We start from the raw sequence: 14,780 nt of genomic DNA, 5'->3' as shown, positions 1-14,780 counted from the left end.
AGGTGGGTCATATCTCAGTCATAGTCAACTAGGTGGGTCATATCTCAGTCATAGTCAGCTAGGTGGGTCATATCTCAGTCATAGTCAGCTAGGTGGGTCATATCTCAGTCATAGTCAGCTAGGTGGGTCACCACATATCTCAGTCATAGTCAGCTAGGTGGGTCATATCTCAGTCATAGTCAACTAGGTGGGTCATATCTCAGTCATAGTCAGCTAGGTGGGTCATATCTCAGTCATAGTCAGCTAGGTGGGTCATATCTCAGTCATAGTCAACTAGGTGGGTCATATCTCAGTCATAGTCAGCTAGGTGGGTCATATCTCAGTCATAGTCAGCTAGGTGGGTCATATCTCAGTCATAGTCAACTAGGTGGGTCACCACATATCTCAGTCATAGTCAGCTAGGTGGGTCACCACATATCTCAGTCATAGTCAGCTAGGTGGGTCACCACATATCTCAGTCATAGTCAGCTAGGTGGGTCATATCTCAGTCATAGTCAGCTAGGTGGGTCACCACATATCTCAGTCATAGTCAGCTAGGTGGGTCACCACATATCTCAGTCATAGTCAGCTCGGTGGGTCACCACATATCTCAACCATAGTCAGCTAGGTGGGTCACCACATATCTCAGTCATAGTCAACTAGGTGGGTCACCACATATCTCAGTCATAGTCAGCTAGGTGTGTCACCACATATCTCAGTCATAGTCAGCTAGGTGGGTCACCACATATCTCAGTCATAGTCAGCTAGGTGGGTCATATCTCAGTCATAGTCAACTAGGTGGGTCATATCTCAGTCATAGTCAGCTAGGTGGGTCATATCTCAGTCACAGTCCGCTAGGTGGGTCACCACATATCTCAGTCATAGTCAACTACGTGGGTCACCACATATCTCAGTCATAGTCAGCTAGGTGGGTCACCACATATCTCAGTCATAGTCAGCTAGGTGGGTCACCACATATCTCAGTCATAGTCAACTAGGTGGGTCATATCTCAGTCATAGTCAACTAGGTGGGTCATATCTCAGTCATAGTCAGCTAGGTGGGTCACCACATATCTCAGTCATAGTCAGCTAGGTGGGTCACCACATATCTCAGTCATAGTCAGCTAGGTGGGTCACCACATATCTCAGTCATAGTCAACTAGGTGGATCACCACATATCTCAGTCATAGTCAGCTAGGTGGGTCACCACATATCTCAGTCATAGTCAGCTAGGTGGGTCATATCTCAGTCATAGTCAGCTAGGTGGGTCATATCTCAGTCATAGTCAGCTAGGTGGGTCATATCTCAGTCATATTCAGCTAGGTGGGTCATATCTCAGTCATAGTCAGCTATGTGGGTCATATCTCAATCGTAGTCAGCTAGGTGGGTCACCACATATCTCAGTCATAGTCAGCTAGGTGGGTCATATCTCAGTCATAGTCAGCTAGGTGGGTCATATCTCAATCATAGTCAGCTAGGTGGGTCACCACATATCTCAGTCATAGTCAGCTAGGTGGGTCATATCTCAGTCATAGTCAGCTATGTGGGTCATATCTCAGTCATATTCAGCTAGGTGGGTCAAATCTCAGTCATAGTCAACTAGGTGGGTCATATCTCAGTCATAGTCAGCTAGGTGGGTCACCACATATCTCAGCCATAGTCAGCTAGGTGGGTCATATCTCAGTCATAGTCAGCTAGGTGGGTCACCACATATCTCAGTCATAGTCAGCTAGGTGGGTCACCACATATCTCAGTCATAGTCAGCTAGGTGGGTCACCACATATCTCAGTCATAGTCAGCTAGGTGGATCACCACATATCTCAGTCATAGTCAACTAGGTGGGTCACCACATGTCTCAGTCATAGTCAGCTAGGTGGGTCATATCTCAGTCATAGTCAGCTAGGTGGGTCAAATCTCAGTCATAGTCAGCTAGGTGGGTCATATCTCAGTCATAGTCAGCTAGGTGGGTCACCACATAGCTCAGTCATAGTCAGCTAGGTGGGTCATATCTCAGCCATAGTCAGCTAGGTGGGTCATATCTCAGTCATAGTCAGCTAGGTGGGTCACCACATATCTCAGTCATAGTCAGCTAGGTGGGTCATATCTCAGTCATAGTCAGCTAGGTGGGTCACCTGATATCTCAGTCATAGTCAGCTAGGTGGGTCATATCTGAGTCATAGTCAGCTAGGTGGGTCATATGTCAGTCATAGTCAGCTAGGTGGGTCACCACATATCTCAGTCATTGTCAGCTAGGTGGGTCATATCACAGTCATAGTCAGCTAGGTGGGTCAAATCTCAGTCATAGTCAGCTAGGTGGGTCATATCTCAGTCATAGTCAGCTAGGTGGGTCAAATCTCAGTCATAGTCAGCTAGGTGGGTCACCACATATCTCAGTGATAGTCAGCTAGGTGGGTCATATCTCAGTCATAGTCAGCTAGGTGGGTCACCCCATATCTCAGTCATAGTCAACTAGGTGGGTTACCACATATCTCAGTCATAGTCAGCTAGGTGGGTCATATCTCAGTCAAAGTCAGCTAGGTGGGTCATATCTCAGTCAAAGTCAGCTAGGTGGGTCATATCTCAGTCATAGTCAGCTAGGTGGGTCATATCTCAGTCATAGTCAGCTAGGTGGGTCATATCTCAGCCATAGTCAACTAGGTGGGTCATATCTCAGCCATAGTCAACTAGGTGGGTCACCACATATCTCAGTCATAGTCAGCTAGGTGGGTCATATCTCAGTCATAGTCAGCTAGGTGGGTCATATCTCAGTCATAGTCAGCTAGGTGGGTCACCCCATATCTCAGTCATAGTCAACTAGGTGGGTTACCACATATCTCAGTCATAGTCAGCTAGGTGGGTCATATCTCAGTCAAAGTCAGCTAGGTGGGTCATATCTCAGTCATAGTCAGCTAGGTGGGTCACCACATATCTCAGTCATAGTCAACTAGGTGGGTCACCACATATCTCAGTCATAGTCAGCTAGGTGGGTCATATCTCAGTCATAGTCAGCTAGGTGGGTCATATCTCAGCCATAGTCAGCTAGGTGGGTCACCACATATCTCAGTCATAGTCAGCTAGGTGGGTCATATCTCAGTCATAGTCAGCTAGGTGGGTCACCACATATCTCAGTCATAGTCAGCTAGGTGGGTCACCACATATGTCAGTCGTAGTCAGCTAGGTCGGTCACCAAATATCTCAGTCATAGTCAGCTAGGTGGGTCACCACATATCTCAGTCATAGTCAGCTAGGTGGGTCATATCTCAGTCATAGTCAGCTAGGTGGGTCATATCTCAGTCATAGTCAACTAGATGGGTCATATCTCAGTCATAGTCAGCTAGGTGGGTCATATCTCAGCCATAGTAAGCTAGGTGGGTCATATCTCAGTCATAGTCAACTAGGTGGGTCATATCTCAGTCATAGTCAACTAGGTGGGTCACCTGATATCTCAGTCATAGTCAGCTAGGTGGGTCATATCTCAGTCATAGTCAGCTAGGTGGGTCACCACATATCTCAGTCATAGTCAACTAGGTGGGTCATATCTCAGCCATAGTCAGCTAGGTGGGTCATATCTCAGTCATAGTCAACTAGGTGGATCATATCTCAGTCATAGTCAGCTAGGTGGGTCATATCTCAGCCATAGTCAGCTAGGTGGGTCACCACATATCTCAGTCATAGTCAGCTAGGTGGGTCATATCTCAGTCATTGTCAGCTAGGTGGGTCACCACATATCTCAGTCATAGTCAGCTAGGTGGGTCATATCTCAGTCATAGTCAGCTAGGTGGGTCATATCTCAGCCATAGTCAGCTAGGTGGGTCACCACATATCTCAGTCATAGTCAGCTAGGTGGGTCATATCTCAGTCATAGTCAGCTAGGTGGGTCATCTCTCAGTCAAAGTCAGCTAGGTGGGTCACCACATATCTCAGTCATAGTCAGCTAGCTGGGTCATATCTCAGTCATAGTCAGCTAGGTGGGTCATCTCTCAGTCAAAGTCAGCTAGGTGGGTCACCTGATATCTCAGTCATAGTCAGCTAGGTGGGTCATATCTCAGTCATTGTCAGCTAGGTGGGTCATATCTCAGTCATAGTCAGCTAGGTGGGTCATATCTCAGTCATAGTCAGCTAGGTGGGTCACCACATATCTCAGTCATAGTCAACTAGGTTAGTCATATCTCAGTCATAGTCAGCTAGGTTGGTCACCACATATCTCAGTCATAGTCAGCTAGGTTGGTCACCACATATCTCAGTCATAGTCAGCTAGGTGGGTAATACTTCAGTCATAGTCAGCTAGGTGGGTCATATCTCAGTCATAGTCAACTAGGTGGGTCATACTTCAGTCATAGTCAACTAGGTGGGTCATTTCTCAGTCATAGTCAGCTAGGTGGGTCACCACATATCTCAGTCATAGTCAGCTAGGTGGGTCATATCTCAGTCATAGTCAGCTAGGTAGGTCATATCTCAGTCATAGTCAGCTAGGTGGGTCATATCTCAGTCATAGTCAACTAGGTGGGTCATATCTCAGTCATAGTCAGCTAGGTGGGTCATATCTCAGTCATAGTCAGCTAGGTGGGTCACCACATATCTCAGTCATAGTCAGTTAGGTGGGTCATATCTCAGCCATAGTCAGCTAGGTGGGTCACCACAAATCTCAGTCATAGTCAGTTAGGTGGGTCATATCTCAGTCATAGTCAGCTAGGTGGGTCACCACATATCTCAGTCATAGTCAGTTAGGTGGGTCATATCTCAGCCATAGTCAGCTAGGTGGGTCATATCTCAGTCATAGTCAACTAGGTGGGTCATATCTCAGTCATAGTCAGCTAGGTGGGTCATATCTCAGTCATAGTCAGCTAGGTGGGTCATATCTCAGTCAAAGTCAGCTAGGTGGGTCATATCTCAGTCATAGTCAGCTAGGTGGGTCATATCTCAGTCAAAGTCAGCTAGGTGGGTCATATCTCAGTCATAGTCAACTAGGTGGGTCATATCTCAGTCATAGTCAACTAGGTGGGTCATATCTCAGTCATATTCAGCTAGGTGGGTCACCACATATCTCAGTCATAGTCAACTAGGTGGGTCATATCTCAGTCATAGTCAGCTAGGTGGGTCATATCTCAGTCATAGTCAGCTAGGTGGGTCACCACATATCTCAGTCATAGTCAGCTAGGTGGGTCACCACATATCTCAGTCATAGTCAGCTAGGTGGGTCACCACATATCTAAGTCATAGTCAGCTAGGTGGGTCACCACATATCTCAGTCATAGTCAACTAGGTGGGTCATATCTCAGTCATAGTCAGCTAGGTGGGTCACCACATATCTCAGTCATAGTCAGCTAGGTGGGTCATTTCTCAGTCATAGTCAACTAGGTGGGTCATATCTCAGTCATAGTCAGCTAGGTGGGTCATATCTCAGCCATAGTCAGCTAGGTGGGTCATATCTTAGTCATAGTCAGCTAGGTTTGTCACCACATATCTCAGTCATAGTCAACTAGGTGGGTCATATCTCAGTCATAGTCAACTAGGTGGGTCATATCTCAGTCATAGTCAACTAGGTGGGTCATATCTCATTCATAGTCAGCTAGGTGGGTCATATCTCAGTCATAGTCAGCTAGGTGGGTCATATCTCAGTCATAGTCAGCTAGGTGGGTCACCACATATCTCAGTCATAGTCAGCTAGGTGGGTCATATCTCAGTCATAGTCAGCTAGGTGGGTCATATCTCAGCCATAGTCAGCTAGGTGGGTCACCACATATCTCAGTCATAGTCAGCTAGGTGGGTCATATCTCAGTCATTGTCAGCTAGGTGGGTCACCACATATCTCAGTCATAGTCAGCTAGGTGGGTCATATCGCAGTCATAGTCAGCTAGGTGGGTCATATCTCAGCCATAGTCAGCTAGGTGGGTCACCACATATCTCAGTCATAGTCAGCTAGGTGGGTCATATCTCAGTCATAGTCAGCTAGGTGGGTCATCTCTCAGTCAAAGTCAGCTAGGTGGGTCACCACATATCTCAGTCATAGTCAGCTAGCTGGGTCATATCTCAGTCATAGTCAGCTAGGTGGGTCATCTCTCAGTCAAAGTCAGCTAGGTGGGTCACCTGATATCTCAGTCATAGTCAGCTAGGTGGGTCATATCTCAGTCATTGTCAGCTAGGTGGGTCATATCTCAGTCATAGTCAGCTAGGTGGGTCATATCTCAGTCATAGTCAGCTAGGTGGGTAATACTTCAGTCATAGTCAGCTAGGTGGGTCATATCTCAGTCATAGTCAACTAGGTGGGTCATACTTCAGTCATAGTCAACTAGGTGGGTCATTTCTCAGTCATAGTCAGCTAGGTGGGTCACCACATATCTCAGTCATAGTCAGCTAGGTGGGTCATATCTCAGTCATAGTCAGCTAGGTAGGTCATATCTCAGTCATAGTCAGCTAGGTGGGTCATATCTCAGTCATAGTCAACTAGGTGGGTCATATCTCAGTCATAGTCAGCTAGGTGGGTCATATCTCAGTCATAGTCAGCTAGGTGGGTCACCACATATCTCAGTCATAGTCAGTTAGGTGGGTCATATCTCAGCCATAGTCAGCTAGGTGGGTCACCACATATCTCAGTCATAGTCAGTTAGGTGGGTCATATCTCAGTCATAGTCAGCTAGGTGGGTCACCACATATCTCAGTCATAGTCAGTTAGGTGGGTCATATCTCAGCCATAGTCAGCTAGGTGGGTCATATCTCAGTCATAGTCAACTAGGTGGGTCATATCTCAGTCATAGTCAGCTAGGTGGGTCATATCTCAGTCATAGTCAGCTAGGTGGGTCATATCTCAGTCAAAGTCAGCTAGGTGGGTCACCTGATATCTCAGTCATAGTCAGCTAGGTGGGTCATATCTCAGTCATTGTCAGCTAGGTGGGTCATATCTCAGTCATAGTCAGCTAGGTGGGTCATATCTCAGTCATAGTCAGCTAGGTGGGTCACCACATATCTCAGTCATAGTCAACTAGGTTAGTCATATCTCAGTCACAGTCAGCTAGGTTGGTCACCACATATCTCAGTCATAGTCAGCTAGGTTGGTCACCACATATCTCAGTCATAGTCAGCTAGGTGGGTAATACTTCAGTCATAGTCAGCTAGGTGGGTCATATCTCAGTCATAGTCAACTAGGTGGGTCATACTTCAGTCATAGTCAACTAGGTGGGTCATTTCTCAGTCATAGTCAGCTAGGTGGGTCACCACATATCTCAGTCATAGTCAGCTAGGTGGGTCATATCTCAGTCATAGTCAGCTAGGTAGGTCATATCTCAGTCATAGTCAGCTAGGTGGGTCATATCTCAGTCATAGTCAACTAGGTGGGTCATATCTCAGTCATAGTCAGCTAGGTGGGTCATATCTCAGTCATAGTCAGCTAGGTGGGTCACCACATATCTCAGTCATAGTCAGTTAGGTGGGTCATATCTCAGCCATAGTCAGCTAGGTGGGTCACCACATATCTCAGTCATAGTCAGTTAGGTGGGTCATATCTCAGTCATAGTCAGCTAGGTGGGTCACCACATATCTCAGTCATAGTCAGTTAGGTGGGTCATATCTCAGCCATAGTCAGCTAGGTGGGTCATATCTCAGTCATAGTCAACTAGGTGGGTCATATCTCAGTCATAGTCAGCTAGGTGGGTCATATCTCAGTCATAGTCAGCTAGGTGGGTCATATCTCAGTCAAAGTCAGCTAGGTGGGTCATATCTCAGTCATAGTCAGCTAGGTGGGTCATATCTCAGTCAAAGTCAGCTAGGTGGGTCATATCTCAGTCATAGTCAACTAGGTGGGTCATATCTCAGTCATAGTCAACTAGGTGGGTCATATCTCAGTCATATTCAGCTAGGTGGGTCACCACATATCTCAGTCATAGTCAACTAGGTGGGTCATATCTCAGTCATAGTCAGCTAGGTGGGTCATATCTCAGTCATAGTCAGCTAGGTGGGTCACCACATATCTCAGTCATAGTCAGCTAGGTGGGTCACCACATATCTCAGTCATAGTCAGCTAGGTGGGTCACCACATATCTAAGTCATAGTCAGCTAGGTGGGTCACCACATATCTCAGTCATAGTCAACTAGGTGGGTCATATCTCAGTCATAGTCAGCTAGGTGGGTCACCACATATCTCAGTCATAGTCAGCTAGGTGGGTCATTTCTCAGTCATAGTCAACTAGGTGGGTCATATCTCAGTCATAGTCAGCTAGGTGGGTCATATCTCAGCCATAGTCAGCTAGGTGGGTCATATCTTAGTCATAGTCAGCTAGGTTTGTCACCACATATCTCAGTCATAGTCAACTAGGTGGGTCATATCTCAGTCATAGTCAACTAGGTGGGTCATATCTCAGTCATAGTCAACTAGGTGGGTCATATCTCATTCATAGTCAGCTAGGTGGGTCATATCTCAGTCATAGTCAGCTAGGTGGGTCATATCTCAGTCATAGTCAGCTAGGTGGGTCACCACATATCTCAGTCATAGTCAGCTAGGTGGGTCATATCTCAGTCATAGTCAGCTAGGTGGGTCATATCTCAGCCATAGTCAGCTAGGTAGGTCTCCACATTTCTCAGTCTTGGTCAGCTAGGTGGGTCATATCTCAATCATAGTCAGCTAGGTGGGTCATATCTCAGTCATAGTCAACTAGGTGGGTCATATCTCAGTCATAGTCAGCTAGGTGGGTCAAATCTCAGTCATAGTCAGCTAGGTGGGTCACCACATATCTCAGTCATAGTCAACTAGGTGGGTCATATCTCAGTCATAGTCAACTAGGTGGGTCATATCTCAGTCATAGTCAACTAGGTGGGTCATATCTCAGTCATAGTCAACTAGGTGGGTCATATCTCATTCATAGTCAGCTAGGTGGGTCATATCTCAGTCATAGTCAGCTAGGTGGGTCATATCTCAGTCATAGTCAGCTAGGTGGGTCACCACATATCTCAGTCATAGTCAGCTAGGTGGGTCATATCTCAGTCATAGTCAGCTAGGTGGGTCATATCTCAGCCATAGTCAGCTAGGTGGGTCACCACATATCTCAGTCATAGTCAGCTAGGTGGGTCATATCTCAGTCATTGTCAGCTAGGTGGGTCACCACATATCTCAGTCATAGTCAGCTAGGTGGGTCATATCTCAGTCATAGTCAGCTAGGTGGGTCATATCTCAGCCATAGTCAGCTAGGTGGGTCACCACATATCTCAGTCATAGTCAGCTAGGTGGGTCATATCTCAGTCATAGTCAGCTAGGTAGGTCATATCTCAGTCATAGTCAGCTAGGTGGGTCATATCTCAGTCATAGTCAACTAGGTGGGTCATATCTCAGTCATAGTCAGCTAGGTGGGTCATATCTCAGTCATAGTCAGCTAGGTGGGTCACCACATATCTCAGTCATAGTCAGTTAGGTGGGTCATATCTCAGCCATAGTCAGCTAGGTGGGTCACCACATATCTCAGTCATAGTCAGTTAGGTGGGTCATATCTCAGTCATAGTCAGCTAGGTGGGTCACCACATATCTCAGTCATAGTCAGTTAGGTGGGTCATATCTCAGCCATAGTCAGCTAGGTGGGTCATATCTCAGTCATAGTCAACTAGGTGGGTCATATCTCAGTCATAGTCAGCTAGGTGGGTCATATCTCAGTCATAGTCAGCTAGGTGGGTCATATCTCAGTCAAAGTCAGCTAGGTGGGTCATATCTCAGTCATAGTCAGCTAGGTGGGTCATATCTCAGTCAAAGTCAGCTAGGTGGGTCATATCTCAGTCATAGTCAACTAGGTGGGTCATATCTCAGTCATAGTCAACTAGGTGGGTCATATCTCAGTCATATTCAGCTAGGTGGGTCACCACATATCTCAGTCATAGTCAACTAGGTGGGTCATATCTCAGTCATAGTCAGCTAGGTGGGTCATATCTCAGTCATAGTCAGCTAGGTGGGTCACCACATATCTCAGTCATAGTCAGCTAGGTGGGTCACCACATATCTCAGTCATAGTCAGCTAGGTGGGTCACCACATATCTAAGTCATAGTCAGCTAGGTGGGTCACCACATATCTCAGTCATAGTCAACTAGGTGGGTCATATCTCAGTCATAGTCAGCTAGGTGGGTCACCACATATCTCAGTCATAGTCAGCTAGGTGGGTCATTTCTCAGTCATAGTCAACTAGGTGGGTCATATCTCAGTCATAGTCAGCTAGGTGGGTCATATCTCAGCCATAGTCAGCTAGGTGGGTCATATCTTAGTCATAGTCAGCTAGGTTTGTCACCACATATCTCAGTCATAGTCAACTAGGTGGGTCATATCTCAGTCATAGTCAACTAGGTGGGTCATATCTCAGTCATAGTCAACTAGGTGGGTCATATCTCATTCATAGTCAGCTAGGTGGGTCATATCTCAGTCATAGTCAGCTAGGTGGGTCATATCTCAGTCATAGTCAGCTAGGTGGGTCACCACATATCTCAGTCATAGTCAGCTAGGTGGGTCATATCTCAGTCATAGTCAGCTAGGTGGGTCATATCTCAGCCATAGTCAGCTAGGTAGGTCTCCACATTTCTCAGTCTTGGTCAGCTAGGTGGGTCATATCTCAATCATAGTCAGCTAGGTGGGTCATATCTCAGTCATAGTCAACTAGGTGGGTCATATCTCAGTCATAGTCAGCTAGGTGGGTCAAATCTCAGTCATAGTCAGCTAGGTGGGTCACCACATATCTCAGTCATAGTCAACTAGGTGGGTCATATCTCAGTCATAGTCAACTAGGTGGGTCATATCTCAGTCATAGTCAACTAGGTGGGTCATATCTCAGTCATAGTCAACTAGGTGGGTCATATCTCATTCATAGTCAGCTAGGTGGGTCATATCTCAGTCATAGTCAGCTAGGTGGGTCATATCTCAGTCATAGTCAGCTAGGTGGGTCACCACATATCTCAGTCATAGTCAGCTAGGTGGGTCATATCTCAGTCATAGTCAGCTAGGTGGGTCATATCTCAGCCATAGTCAGCTAGGTGGGTCACCACATATCTCAGTCATAGTCAGCTAGGTGGGTCATATCTCAGTCATTGTCAGCTAGGTGGGTCACCACATATCTCAGTCATAGTCAGCTAGGTGGGTCATATCTCAGTCATAGTCAGCTAGGTGGGTCATATCTCAGCCATAGTCAGCTAGGTGGGTCACCACATATCTCAGTCATAGTCAGCTAGGTGGGTCATATCTCAGTCATAGTCAGCTAGGTGGGTCATCTCTCAGTCAAAGTCAGCTAGGTGGGTCACCACATATCTCAGTCATAGTCAGCTAGCTGGGTCATATCTCAGTCATAGTCAGCTAGGTGGGTCATCTCTCAGTCAAAGTCAGCTAGGTGGGTCACCTGATATCTCAGTCATAGTCAGCTAGGTGGGTCATATCTCAGTCATTGTCAGCTAGGTGGGTCATATCTCAGTCATAGTCAGCTAGGTGGGTCATATCTCAGTCATAGTCAGCTAGGTGGGTAATACTTCAGTCATAGTCAGCTAGGTGGGTCATATCTCAGTCATAGTCAACTAGGTGGGTCATACTTCAGTCATAGTCAACTAGGTGGGTCATTTCTCAGTCATAGTCAGCTAGGTGGGTCACCACATATCTCAGTCATAGTCAGCTAGGTGGGTCATATCTCAGTCATAGTCAGCTAGGTAGGTCATATCTCAGTCATAGTCAGCTAGGTGGGTCATATCTCAGTCATAGTCAACTAGGTGGGTCATATCTCAGTCATAGTCAGCTAGGTGGGTCATATCTCAGTCATAGTCAGCTAGGTGGGTCACCACATATCTCAGTCATAGTCAGTTAGGTGGGTCATATCTCAGCCATAGTCAGCTAGGTGGGTCACCACATATCTCAGTCATAGTCAGTTAGGTGGGTCATATCTCAGTCATAGTCAGCTAGGTGGGTCACCACATATCTCAGTCATAGTCAGTTAGGTGGGTCATATCTCAGCCATAGTCAGCTAGGTGGGTCATATCTCAGTCATAGTCAACTAGGTGGGTCATATCTCAGTCATAGTCAGCTAGGTGGGTCATATCTCAGTCATAGTCAGCTAGGTGGGTCATATCTCAGTCAAAGTCAGCTAGGTGGGTCATATCTCAGTCATAGTCAGCTAGGTGGGTCATATCTCAGTCAAAGTCAGCTAGGTGGGTCATATCTCAGTCATAGTCAACTAGGTGGGTCATATCTCAGTCATAGTCAACTAGGTGGGTCATATCTCAGTCATAGTCAGCTAGGTGGGTCACCACATATCTCAGTCATAGTCAACTAGGTGGGTCATATCTCAGTCATAGTCAGCTAGGTGGGTCATATCTCAGTCATAGTCAGCTAGGTGGGTCACCACATATCTCAGTCATAGTCAGCTAGGTGGGTCACCACATATCTCAGTCATAGTCAGCTAGGTGGGTCACCACATATCTAAGTCATAGTCAGCTAGGTGGGTCACCACATATCTCAGTCATAGTCAAATAGGTGGGTCACCACATATCTCAGTCATAGTCAGCTAGGTGGGTCATATCTCAGTCATAGTCAACTAGGTGGGTCATATCTCAGTCATAGTCAGCTAGGTGGGTCATATCTCAGCCATAGTCAGCTAGGTGGGTCATATCTTAGTCATAGTCAGCTAGGTTTGTCACCACATATCTCAGTCATAGTCAACTAGGTGGGTCATATCTCAGTCATAGTCAACTAGGTGGGTCATATCTCAGTCATAGTCAACTAGGTGGGTCATATCTCAGTCATAGTCAACTAGGTGGGTCATATCTCATTCATAGTCAGCTAGGTGGGTCATATCTCAGTCATAGTCAGCTAGGTGGGTCATATCTCAGTCATAGTCAGCTAGGTGGGTCACCACATATATCAGTCATAGCCAGCTAGGTGGGTCATATCTCAGTCATAGTCAGCTAGGTGGGTCATATCTCAGCCATAGTCAGCTAGGTAGGTCTCCACATTTCTCAGTCTTGGTCAGCTAGGTGGGTCATATCTCAATCATAGTCAGCTAGGTGGGTCATATCTCAGTCATAGTCAACTAGGTGGGTCATATCTCAGTCATAGTCAGCTAGGTGGGTCAAATCTCAGTCATAGTCAGCTAGGTGGGTCACCACATATCTCAGTCATAGTCAACTAGGTGGGTCATATCTCAGTCATAGTCAACTAGGTGGGTCATATCTCAGTCATAGTCAACTAGGTGGGTCATATCTCAGTCATAGTCAACTAGGTGGGTCATATCTCATTCATAGTCAGCTAGGTGGGTCATATCTCAGTAATAGTCAGCTAGGTGGGTCATATCTCAGTCATAGTCAGCTAGGTGGGTCACCACATATCTCAGTCATAGTCAGCTAGGTGGGTCACCACATATCTCAGTCATAGTCAGCTAGGTGGGTCACCACATATCTCAGTCATAGTCAGCTAGGTGGGTCATATCTCAATCATAGTCAGCTAGGTGGGTCATATCTCAGTCATAGTCAACTAGGTGGGTCATATCTCAGTCATAGTCAGCTAGGTGGGTCAAATCTCAGTCATAGTCAGCTAGGTGGGTCACCACATATCTCAGTCATAGTCAACTAGGTGGGTCATATCTCAGTCATAGTCAGCTAGGTGGGTCATATCTCAGTCATAGTCAGCTAGGTGGGTCACCACATATCTCAGTCATAGTCAGCTAGGTGGGTCACCACATATCTCAGTCATAGTCAACTAGGTGGGTCACATCTCAGTCATAGTCAGCTAGGTGGGTCAAATCTCAGTCATAGTCAGCTAGGTGGGTCAAATCTCAGTCATAGTCAGCTAGGTGGGTCACCACATATCTCATTCATAGTCAACTAGGTGGGTCATATCTCAGTCATAGTCAGCTAGGTGGGTCATATCTCAGTCATAGTCAGCTAGGTGGGTCACCACATATCTCATTCATAGTCAACTAGGTGGGTCATATCTCAGTCATAGTCAGCTAGGTGGGTCATATCTCAGCCATAGTCAGCTAGGTGGGTCATATCTCAGTCATAGTCAGCTAGGTGGGTCATATCTCAGTCATAGTCAACTAGGTGGGTCACATCTCAGTCATAGTCAGCTAGGTGGGTCAAATCTCAGTCATAGTCAGCTAGGTGGGTCAAATCTCAGTCATAGTCAGCTAGGTGGGTCACCACATATCTCATTCATAGTCAACTAGGTGGGTCATATCTCAGTCATAGTCAGCTAGGTGGGTCATATCTCAGCCATAGTCAGCTAGGTGGGTCATATCTCAGTCATAGTCAGCTAGGTGGGTCATATCTCAGTCATAGTCAGCTAGGTGGATCACCACATATCTCAGTCATAGTCAGCTAGGTGGGTCACCACATATCTCAGTCATAGTCAGCTAGGTGGGTCACCACATATCTCAGTCATAGTCAGCTAGGTGGGTCATATCTCAGTCATAGTCAGCTAGGTGGGTCAAATCTCAGTCATAGTCAGCTAGGTGGGTCATATCTCAGTCATAGTCAGCTAGGTGGGTCAAATCTCAGTCATAGTCAGCTAGGTGGGTCAAATCTCAGTCATAGTCAGCTAGGTGGGTCATATCTCAGTCATAGTCAGCTAGGTGGGTCACCACATATCTCAGTCATAGTCAGCTAGGTGGGTCATATCTCAGTCATATTCAGCTAGGTGGGTCAAATCTCAGTCATTGTCAACTAGGTGGGTAAAATCTCAGTCATAGTCAGCTAGGTGGGTCACCACATATCTCAGTCATAGTCAGCTAGGTGGGTCACCACATATCTCAGTCATAGTCAGCTAGGTGGGTCACCACATATCTCAGTCATAGTCAGCTAGGTG

Source organism: Salvelinus fontinalis, unplaced genomic scaffold, assembly GCF_029448725.1.
Source record: "Salvelinus fontinalis isolate EN_2023a unplaced genomic scaffold, ASM2944872v1 scaffold_0123, whole genome shotgun sequence".
Lineage (NCBI taxonomy): Eukaryota > Metazoa > Chordata > Actinopteri > Salmoniformes > Salmonidae > Salvelinus > Salvelinus fontinalis.
The sequence above is the reverse complement of the archived record's forward strand: the minus strand, read 5'-3'. Positions refer to the sequence as shown.